Source organism: Corvus brachyrhynchos, unplaced genomic scaffold (genome assembly GCF_000691975.1).
Source record: "Corvus brachyrhynchos isolate BGI_N302 unplaced genomic scaffold, ASM69197v1 scaffold523, whole genome shotgun sequence".
Classification (NCBI taxonomy): Eukaryota; Metazoa; Chordata; class Aves; order Passeriformes; family Corvidae; genus Corvus; species Corvus brachyrhynchos.
The window spans coordinates 1,606,262-1,617,101 of record NW_008237265.1 but is presented as its reverse complement, the minus strand read 5'-3'; the positions used below and the strand labels follow the sequence as shown (position 1 = coordinate 1,617,101).

The window sequence follows — 10,840 nt, the reverse complement described above, 5'->3', positions numbered from 1 at the left end:
AGGTGGTAGAGTGCTTTACGGCAGTGTGGTAGCCCAGGTGGTTACAGCCCAAAAATGCCTGAAAATTCATAGGGAGGGTGTGTAAAATGCTAAATCCTGTTAATGTTCTCATTTATATGTGTATATCGACAGGTAATAATAATTTATATAAAAATTGATTTCGAAATAAACCCCCGTACCTGCCATATTATATACAGGGCTTAAGAATATAAGAACTTCTTAATAGATCCATAGGGCTTGAAAATACAAATACAACTTTTTAATATATAAATGAAGCTATAATTAAGGGCTTGAAAATGTGAGAAATTATTATCTATATGAAGGAAATAGAAATAGCTATTTGTGGTGAGCTAGGCGAGGAGCAGAGCAGTTGCTGAGTGTCATCAGGGTAAAATTGAGGTAATCTGTAGGAGGCAGGTAGGAAAAATTCGGGAGATAAAGGCTGTATTGTAGAGAATGAAGATATTGAGATGAAAACAAAGTAATCAGTAGTGCAGAAGTGGGGAGGATTTGGGTGATAAAATTTGAAGTAATCCCTAGGGGAAAGAATTAAGGTAAAAATGAGGTTCTTAGTAGAAGACATTTTGGGGGTAAAATTGAGGTAATTTGTATTGGACAGGTAGGGAAAATTTTGAAGATAAAAGTTGAGGTAATCTGTAAGGGATGGTGGCTATTTTGGAAAGAAATCATGAGCTAATCTGTAAGGGACAGAATAAACATTTTGGGGGATAAAAGAGGTGATCTGGGGTTCTAAAATCTAGGTAAACTGCAGGGCACATAATGAATATTTTGGGGGTATAATCTGATCTAATTAGTAGGTGACATTTTTGGGGTAAAAGTGAGGTTATTTGTAGGGGACAGGTAGGGAGAATCTAGGTGTAAACCCTAAGGTAATCGGTAAGGCACGGAATGAACTTTTTTTGGTAAATGTGAGGTAACCTACAGGGGACAGAATGAACATCTTGGGTTTAATATCTGAGGTAATCAGTAGGGGACAGAGAGAACATTTTGAGGTAAAATTGGGGTAATCAGTAGGGAACATCTTGGGAGTAAAACCTGAGGTAATCAGGGGATGTTTTGGGGTTAAAATCTAAGGTAATTTTCTAGGGGACAGAATGAACATTTTTGAGGGGAAAGCAAATGGATTGGGAGGGGGAGCACGGGTGATGTTTTTGAGACAAATGCTGAATTAATATAGATGAAACAAAATCAGCCTTTCTTGGGTGGTGAATCTGGGGCACTTTAGAGAGAAAAAAAGAACCTTTCTGAGAGAAAGTAGGGGACTGAATAGTTTGGAGAAGAAATTTGAGGTCATCTGTAAGGGACAGAATGAACATTTTGCAGGGAAAATTGAGGTAGTTTATGGAAGGGTTTGGGCATTAGAATCTTACTTAATCTACAGGGAACAAGTATGGGACTTGTTTTTAGGGAACAACTGAGGTAGTGTATAGGGGAGAGAATGCAAAAAAACTACATAATCTGCAGAGGGGAATAAAGTGAATATTTTAGGAATGAAGCTGAGTTAGTCTTTTGGGGAGAGAATGAAAATATTGAGGTAAACTGAGGTAATCAGTAGAGGACAGTTAGGGAAAATTTGGGAGTAAAATTGAGATAATCTCCAGGATAGAGAATGGATATTTTGAGGTAAAAATGACATAATCAGTAGTGTATAGGAAGGAAAATTTTAGGGCTAAAAGTTGATATAATCTCTGTGGGAGAGAATAACCATTTTAAGATAAAATAATGTAATCTGTAGTGGACAGGTAGAGAAAATATTGGGGGTAAAACTTCAGGTAGTCTGTTGGGAGAGAATGATGAATTTGAGGTAAAAAATGAGGTGATGAGTAATGGACAGAAAGGGAAAGTCTTGAGGGAAAATATTGAGGAAATGAGTAGTGGACAGAGGGGAAGTTTTTAGGGTAAAACTTGAGGTAATGTGTAAGGTACAAGGAATTTTTGAGGCAAAATCTGAGGTAGTCTGTAGGGGACAGAATGAACATTTTGGGAACAAGATAGTGGTGATCAGGGATGCTTTGTGGTAGTAAAATCTAGGTAATGTATGGGGAAAAATAATATTTTAGGGGTAAAATATGAATTAATCTGCAGGGTAGAGAAGGAATATATTGCAGTAAAAATGAGGTAATAGTAATGGGCACTTAGGGAAAGTTTTGAGCATAAAATATGAAGTAATCTGTAGGGGAGAGAATGAACATGTTCAGGTAAAACTGAATTTGAGTTAATGTGTAGAGAAGAGAAAAGAACGTTTTGAGATAAATATGAGGTGGTAAGTAGTGGACAGGTAGCAAAATTTTTGAGAGTAAACCTGGGGTGGTCTATAAGCCAGAGAATGAACATTCTGAGGTAAAAATGAATTAATCAGGGTTCAGGTGGGGAAAATTTTGGGGGTAGAACTTGAGGTAACATGGAAGGGATAGAATATTTTTGAGGAAAATCCTGAGGTAATCTGCAGGGGACAGAATGAGCCTTTTGGGAATAAGACAGAGGTAATCAGTAGAATTTTTGGTGGTAAAATCTAGCTAATCTGGGGGGGGTGGGGAATTAACATTTTGGGGATAAAATCTGAGTTAATCTGTAGGGGACAGAATGAAAATATTGAGGTAAACTGAGGCAATCCATAGTGGACAGGTAGGGAAAATTTTGGCGGTAAAGCTTGAAATAATCTGTAGGGCAGAGAATGAACATTTGGAGGTAAAAATGAGGTACTCAGTGTGGACAGGTAGGGGAAGGTTTGGCAGGAGCCTTTGAGGACATGAGATGCCAAGGGCTGTGGACACGCAGCTGTGCCAGTTCAATTAATGCAGAAGGAAAATCCAAGACTTCTCTAGCACGAGTATTTTAACTGGATGTGTGTAAACACCTTTTTGCTATGTCCTGCACTTGGGTCACAACACTCCCAGGCAGCTCCAGGCTGGGGCAGCGAGGCTGGAAAGTGCCTGGTGGGGAAGGACCTGGGGGTGCTGGTGATAGTGGCTGGACATGAGCCCAGGTGGGCAAGAGGCCAATGGCACATGGCCTGCGTCACTGTGGCCAGCAGGCCGAGGGCAGTGACTGCCCTCTGTGCTGGGCACTGCTGAGGCACCTCGGGTGCTGTGTCCAGTTCTGGTCCCATCATGACAAGGATACTGAGGGGCTGGAGCATGTCCAGAGAAGGGAATGGAACTGGGGAAGGGTCTAGAGTGCCAGGAGTGCTGAGGGAGCTGGGCAGGCTCAGCCTGGAGAAAAGGAGGCTCCAGGGCTGCTCCATCTGCTCATCCCCAGCCTGGATTGATCTCGGGGGTTGTCCGGACCCAGGTGCAGCACCAGCACTTGCTCTTGTTGAACCTCATGGGGTTCCCATGGGCCACTTCTGGGGCTTGTCCAGGTCCCTCTGGATTGGCCTCTCCTTCAGGTGTGTCACTGCACCCTCAGCTTGGTGTCAATCTGCAAACCTGTTGAGGGTGCACTCGATCCCTTCCTCTGTGTTATTAATGGAGGTATTTAAATAACACTGATCCCAGTATGGATCCCTGAAGGACACCACTTGTCGCTAATATCCATTGGGACACTGAGCCATTGATCACAACCCTCTGGGTATGACCATCGAAGCACTTTTTTTTCCATCTAACAGTCCACTCATCAAATCCATCTCTCTCAAATTTATAGAGAAGGGTGTGGGGGACCATGTCTTTACAGAAGCCTTTTACAGCTGTTATAATAATAAGCTGTTACAAATTTTCATGCTTCTTTTTTACTTCTTTTCATGTTACTGCTTTGTTTCAAGAAGCTCCTTGAAATTCCCTGAAATCTGTTTCATACAGGTAATGGTCATATTCCCCTTTAACATAATCAATTTGGGGCACCTGCCTCCCAGATAATTTATATATTTGATCCATACACTCCCTGTGTGCACTCATATTTTTGTTCTAGCAGGTGTGCTGCTTCAGGTCATTTGCCAAGGCTGGACACAAGCACACAAAAAGGACCTTGCTGTCATAGTTATGAGTGCAAATCATCTAGGTAAGCATAGGTCAGCCAGAGGAGACCTTGTGCTGATAAACAAAAAAGCAAATTTTTCAAGGCAAGTGGCATTCTCATGGTTGTCAGTAGTAGGAAAAGAAAAGGGAAATATTCAGCTCTGGGTCATGTTTTTCTCAACCCTTCTGAGCAGAGGTACTGGGGGAAAACTTAATGCAAAACTTCAAGTGAAATGATGTTGAAACACTCTGCATGTGGATATAACCTGAGTTCTAACTGCAGTCTCTTAGAATATTATGGAACAAACTCTTGGAAATTCATTTACCATTGTGTTTAACATCTTGTTAAATGAGGAGTGCACTCTTATCAAGCTGTGTGAAACTGGGAGGAGCAGTTGCTACACTGAGAATTAGGCTTGCCATTCACAGGGATCTTGACAAGGCGGAGAAATGGGCTGACAGTAACCCTGTGAAGGTTGAATGAGTGAATATAAGTCCTGCACCTGGAAGGGAGTAATCCCTTGCAATCATACAGGCTGGGGCTGACTGTCTAGGAAGCAGATCTGCAGAAAAAAACCAGGGGGTTCCTTGTGAACAACCAGTTGCCCATGAGCTAGTGGTGTAGCCTTGTGGCAAAAAAGCCCATTGGCTTCCTAGGATGTTTTAGTAAGATGTAGCCAGCAGACCCAGGGAAGTGATCCTTCCTCTCTGCTTGACCCAGGTGAGACCACAGTTGGAGTTCTGTGCCCAGTTTTGGGCTCCCCAGGATAAGAAGGATACCAGCATACTGGCACAAGAGTAGTGGGAGACCACCAAGCTATTTGAAGCTCTGGCATGTGACATGTGAGGAAAGGCTGAAAGAGCTCAGTGTGTCCAGCCTGGAACAGAGAAGGTGAAGGTGAGACCCTACTGTGTGTTCTACTATGAAAAGCATGGACAAAGAAAATGATTACAAGAAGAAGGATCCAGACTCTCAAGATGCACAAGGAAAGGACAAGAGGCAACAGACACAAACAATAAGATCTTCCAATTAGATACGGGGTAAAAACTCTTCCCACTGCGGATGGAGATCCAGCAGCCTCTTTGGGAACCTATCACCACTGTGGTGCCCAGAGAGGCTGCTGGAGTTTTTCAAAGCTTGACTAAGCAAGGTCCTGAGCAAAATCCATCTAACCTTGAAGATGGCTCTGCTGTGAACAGGAGAGTGGGTGAGCGGACCTCTAGGGGTCCCCTCCAACCTGAATTATTCAGTGATTCTATAAGGGGAGAAGGAGGAGTGATATCATCTTCTACCCTCCATTAAAGATTTCACCTTGAAACCTCAGACCACAATCCTACAGTCGCAGGAACACAAGTACATAGAGAACAGAACAGTGTGGAAAGGATGCGTTCCCATCTGGTCTAGCACATTCTGCATTGTGTTATAGAGGCTATTCTTGCTAGCAGTGCCTAGTGCCTCCTCCAGCACCACATCCACATCTGCGCTGTGTTGCCTCAGGCCTTGTGTCTTTTTATCTAGTTGCAGTTTCCTGGGCTTCCAAGTTCTCTAGCTTGCTTGAAAAGGGCTCTTTTTCAAGCCCAGCTGACCTTGTTTCCTGCTTGCTCTTCTTTCTCCTCTTTTCCTTCCTGTTAGCCTATTAAGTTCTTTTTGTCTGCATTGACCAAGATTCCAACTTCCTTCCAGCACTCTAGTTCTGTGCAGACTAAAGCCTTCCAGACATCAGCTAATGCTTAATGCTTGTTACAGTGCCCAGCATGACCTGCTATACTCATTTTTACCAGTGGCTCATTCTCCCAGGTAGTCTTTACAAGCATTACCTAAAATTTACCAGTTGTTAGCATAAGCCTGAATTCACAAGAGTTAATAGTACAGTGAAGACAGCATGGTGAGTCTCTTGAGCCCCTTGGTCTTTCCAGTAACCCTCCTTGCTGTGAGGTAGTGGGATGCTGAAAATCAGCAGGAGTTGCTTGCAACTCTTTGGGAAAGATTACTGTGATTTAGAGCCTGTGCAGTAAGCTAATAATAGAGGTAAATGATGAGAATTTAAAGAGAAGGATAAATGAAGCTAATGAAAATGAAGCAAAACTCCAACACGCGAAGTAAATGTTTAGATTATTTAAAAAAAAAAATCCACAAAATTTCCAGTCATTAAGGATGGAAGCTGTATGAAGAAATAAACTGTAAAGAACAATAGGGAAGGCTGTGTTGTTCTCTGCTTAAAATCAGACCCACCACATGTCATGCTGTCAGTGCAAAGCACTTGGATCTTCCTGTTCTCCTTTCCTACCTTCAGGGCTGAGCGTCTCACACAGCTGTGGTACCAGGCTGGAGCTCTTCCTCTCCCGTGGTGCTTCTGGGCCCAGGAGCCCCAAGAGTAGGAACAAAACTAAAGAGAGTTGATAGGCAGAAGACGTGTGGCTGTCAATGCCCCAGAAAGGCAAAGACTAAAAGACTGGTCAGAAATCAAAGGACCAAATAGGTGGTGATGACACAGTAAAAACCATGTTATGTCTTGGCTGCCCAGCTGCTTCTGGGGCCCTGGGAGAGGTGCATGGGATAAAACCAACCCATTTGAGAGATACAGAATCACACACTATGCTGAGTTGGAAGGGGCTCATCAGGATCACGGATTCTAACTCCTGGCCCTGCACAGACACCTCAACAATCCCACCCCATGCCTGAGAGCATTGTCCAAACGCTCCTGGAGCTCTGGCAGCCTTGGGGCTGTGACCATTCCCTGGGGAGCCTTTTCCAGAGCCTAGTCACACTCTGGGTGAAGAACCTTTTCCTGATATCCAGCTTAAACCCTACCCTGGCACAGCTCCAGCTGTTCCCTTGAGTCTTGTCACGGGAGTGAAGAGATCAGTACCTGCGCCTCCACTGCTCCTTGGGAGGATGTTGAAGACTGCGATGAAGTCCCGTCAGTCTCCTCCAGGCTAAACAATCTGCTGGTGCGTTTGTAACCACTAGATGGAACTCAACCTCTTTGCATTAATTTACTGATCACCCGCAGGGAGTTCATCCTGATTTTAGGTCAGGCTGTGGGTCTGGTAGCTGAATGTCGACACCTGTGCTCAGTAGCAAAGGGCTTTTATGGAAATACAGCAAGAGCTCCTAAAACACGGGTAAATAATTCATTCATTCCAGTGAGCAAGGATACTGAATATTTTATGTCCAAATCATGGTAATGTTATTGGTTCCTACTGAGTGGCACTAAAGCCTCTGATGACTTGATGGAGAGCACTGGGATACAGCCTCCATTAGACAGACCACCAGCATATGATTTTGAATAAGTCATTTAGCATGGCTGTGGCTTGGTTCCCCCTTTGCTAAAGTGAGTTTTGAAACTGTCTGCCTTAAAGTGTGCTTGAGCATCCAGTGTGTTATTCTTGAAACTATTTAATACTCCTTGGTGGTGTACATCTTGCCAATACATAGTGGCAGACAAAAATGCAGTCATCTACAATACAAATCCTACACTCTGCTGTCCTTCAGTTTCTGAGACTCCAGACTTGTTTTCTTACAGCCCACTAAATAAAACAAACTAAAGGAAAGCTACCATTCATTTCTTAAAGGCTTAGAATATTTAATTATAATTAAAGAATAACCAGTATTATAAATCCTAGAAGCCCAAGGAAAGATCAGCTTTGTGTTGTGCTGTGTCTTGTACAAAGAGAGTAAAAGGAATTCCTTCCCTTAAGCAGGTTACAGCCTTCACAGGAAAAAATGGACCTGGGGACAAAGAAAACAAGCAGTGCCCTAGTAAATGCAAAAAAAGCCATCACTTGACCTGAGGGAATTCAGAGGCAAAAGAGTAGCTCAGCAGCTTAGGACCACTGATGCTATGACTTTACAGCAATTTATACCAGGTCAGGATACGCCTCAGGTAGGGGAAGTGTCTTTCTTAATGTCCGATTCAAAGTCTAGCCTAGCATTGAACCAAATCTTCTGAATCCTGATCACAAGGCTTTGTTTTCATGCACTTGCTTCACCACTGGCTAGCCCCTGGAAAGGCAGCTTGCTTGTCAAAGCTTAAGGACTCTGCTGAAACATCATTGCACACAGCTTGTAGGAACCCAGCCAGGATTTCAGATGAGCACAGAGTAATGTGGAGAAAGAATAGTTCAGATCTGAAACAGAAGAGACTGAAAATTAATTGTTTTAAAGGAGTACCAGCTGGGAGGAGAGTAGAATTCTTGCTATTACCAAACAAATTTTTAAAATAGTTTGTGGTCATCTGTTTACCCATTGCTTTTCCTATCCCATATTGTTCCCCCTTGCCCCTAGCCCTGGCCCCTCCCTCGGGTTCTCCCTATTGGTTCCTGTACCCCAACTCCGCCCATGTACCACCCCTGCGAGCTGACAAAACCCCCCTGCGCCCACATCACGAGGTCTTTTTGCCTCTGGGGGTCGCCAGGACAAGATGTAATCATTAAAGGTCCTCTGAAATCCTTATGGAGAGACTCTTCTTGCCTCCTTTGCCGTCACTGGGTTGTAGAGCTGATAGCTGGCCAGAGCAAGAGTGCAGAGCCACCCAAAAAAGGACTCCGGGAGGGCAGAATGGCTGACCTGCCCTAAGCAGCCCCACTGAGCTCTCAGGGAAACCTAGCATTACAACAGTAGTTCCTATTCTAAATGATGCTTAATGATTAAGTATTGCCTTTTCTCACCAAACACAGTATCTGTAGCTGTTATCAGGTAAGTAGGTTGCGTGTTAATTGAATATATTGTTCCAGATGCATTAGCCACCTTCAGAGTCCATAGAGATTATTTTTCCTTACCTGCATTGAGGTGATACTGTGACTATATTAATAGTAGCAGTATAATTCAGAGCAATGCAGAGATATTTGATTTCTCGAGACGCATGAGAGGCAGATGGCTCCAAAATATTTTTCAATAGTTATTTCACCATTCAAATAAAATCTAAAAACCAGAAATAACGGTAATAATGGTGATTATTCTGAGAAAAAGACTCTTTGTCAATTTGTATGTATAAACACCAAGAAGCTAGTGAAAATCATCAGAATATTGAAAATGGAGCAGGAAAACCTGCTCTGTTAGTAGGAGATTAATGGCCTTTCTGATGTACAGTCCTGCGGAGAAAGAAAAGACAGATTTCTTACAAGTACATTTTGCCAATTGTCCAAAGCATGAAAGCAAAGGGGTAGGGAAGTTAGTTCCTAATCTAATTTAGCAACTAATTGATAGATTATATGAAAGACATGAATTGATAGCAGAACAATCCAAATCTGTAACTTAAAAGTTTGTACAGTAGGCTTTTAGTCTTCCAAATTCAGCTTGGAGGTTTAACAGGAGCAGTTTACAGAACCTAATCTGAAGCCAGTGAAGTTTCCTTTGGAGGGGTTCAACTGGGAGAGTAAAGCTCCAGAGAAATCATTACAGGTGAGGTTAGTACCAGTCACACAAAAACGGCACAGAAAAAGAAAGAGGATGAGCACTGTCCATATGGAAAGCTCCTCCTGATTCATAGACCAAGGTAAGAACATTGCTCTTCCCACTTTTGGCATTTCTTCCTGTCTGTGTGGTGTTACTCAAGCAAGATACAAACCTTTTCTCAATAGAGGAAGATCAGTCAAATGAGGTACTTGGATTGAGAATAGGTCAACAAGGGGTTTGTTAATTGGAGTCTTGCCTTGCATGTGAATTTCCTGGCTTTGGTCAGTGTACTTCTTCTGTTTCACAAATGCTAACAACTGAACAAATCCATCTTCGTGCTCTTGGAAAAAAGCAGTTTGCCTCAGAGACTTTCAAATATTCTTAGAAATAAGGACATAAGTGAAATGAAGAAGTAACTGACTTGTAAAAAGGGAGTAGCAGAGTTGTAGCACTCTTGGCATATAAGAGACTGTGCTTGTAATGATAAATTTTATTAATATGATATAAAGTAGCAAAACTTTAAAACAGTAACTAATACTTAGCAACTCATTGCTGATCCTCCTAAGAGTAAATAATACATGCCCATTCTTTCTTCACTTCCATAAAACTATTTGCAGTGGTCATGCAGAAATAGTGTCTTCCAGATGGATACTACTGACATGCATTCACAATTTGTGCTTTATTATAAAATCCCTGTGATCTTGGCTGGAGACAGTTTTCATAGACTTGGGCTTGATTATCTTCTGTATATGCAGACATTTGTTTATGCATCCATTTATGCAGGAGGGCACAAGTTACTGATGTGCAACGTTCAGAAGTGATGAAAGTTCTACATTTAGTTTAATCCTGTTCCATCTATTCTGGAATAATTCTGCCTCCAGGAAAGAGCAAATATAAAATATGAAGTACAGTTGACTAACAAAGGTAAAACTGGACGCTTTGGTCTGAATTTGATATCATAAAAAATAAAGTCAAGTTTTGCTATGCTGGGGTGACTGATGGAGAACAAGAATGTGGTAATTGTTTGCAAGCCTTTCCTGGAAACCTCTTGACTGTTCCAAGATGCAGAAACGCAATCTGAGGATGATGTAGCAGTAATCAACATTTTACCTGAAAAATGTTACCAGCGTTCTCTTCTTGGAAAGCTGAAGTGATAGGGAACATGCTGCCAGCATTTACTCTGGACTAGGCAGTGATATTTTCCAGGCATGTAGCTAATAACCAAGCAAGTGTAACGTAGGACAGGTTAAACCTGCAGCACAAAATTGGAATCAACTTTTGAAGTTTTGACTTTTCCAACAATTTTCCTTTAGATTTTATCATTGCTTGGAAAGGTTTTTCCATATGTTTATATATTTAAATATCTCAAGAGCTTGTAGATTTTTTGGGACTTTCCTGCAGCTGTGAACATCCCTTGACTGTTCCATGAAGTGGATAGATGTCCTTGCCTGTTGTTGTATGTAGTGCA

At 42.2% G+C, this 10,840-nt stretch overlaps 1 long non-coding RNA gene across 11 annotated transcripts in view; it reads left to right on the top strand.

Annotated features, from left to right (window-relative positions):
- LOC108445768 overlaps positions 1-10,840 on the top strand; it is a 36,872-nt gene that overhangs the window by 9,236 nt on the left and 16,796 nt on the right. Inside the window, exons 4-6 of one of the 11 annotated variants that reach the window (XR_001860733.1) lie at positions 3,785-3,818; positions 3,931-4,017; positions 4,696-4,949. The exons of 7 other annotated variants lie outside the window; for them this stretch is intronic. This is a non-coding gene — a long non-coding RNA (uncharacterized LOC108445768). Of the gene's footprint in view, positions 1-3,781; positions 3,819-3,930; positions 4,018-4,695; positions 4,950-6,268; positions 6,685-10,840 lie in introns of those variants that run through there. 3 more of the 11 variants (XR_001860732.1, XR_001860737.1, XR_001860730.1) reach the window with 3 other exon arrangements.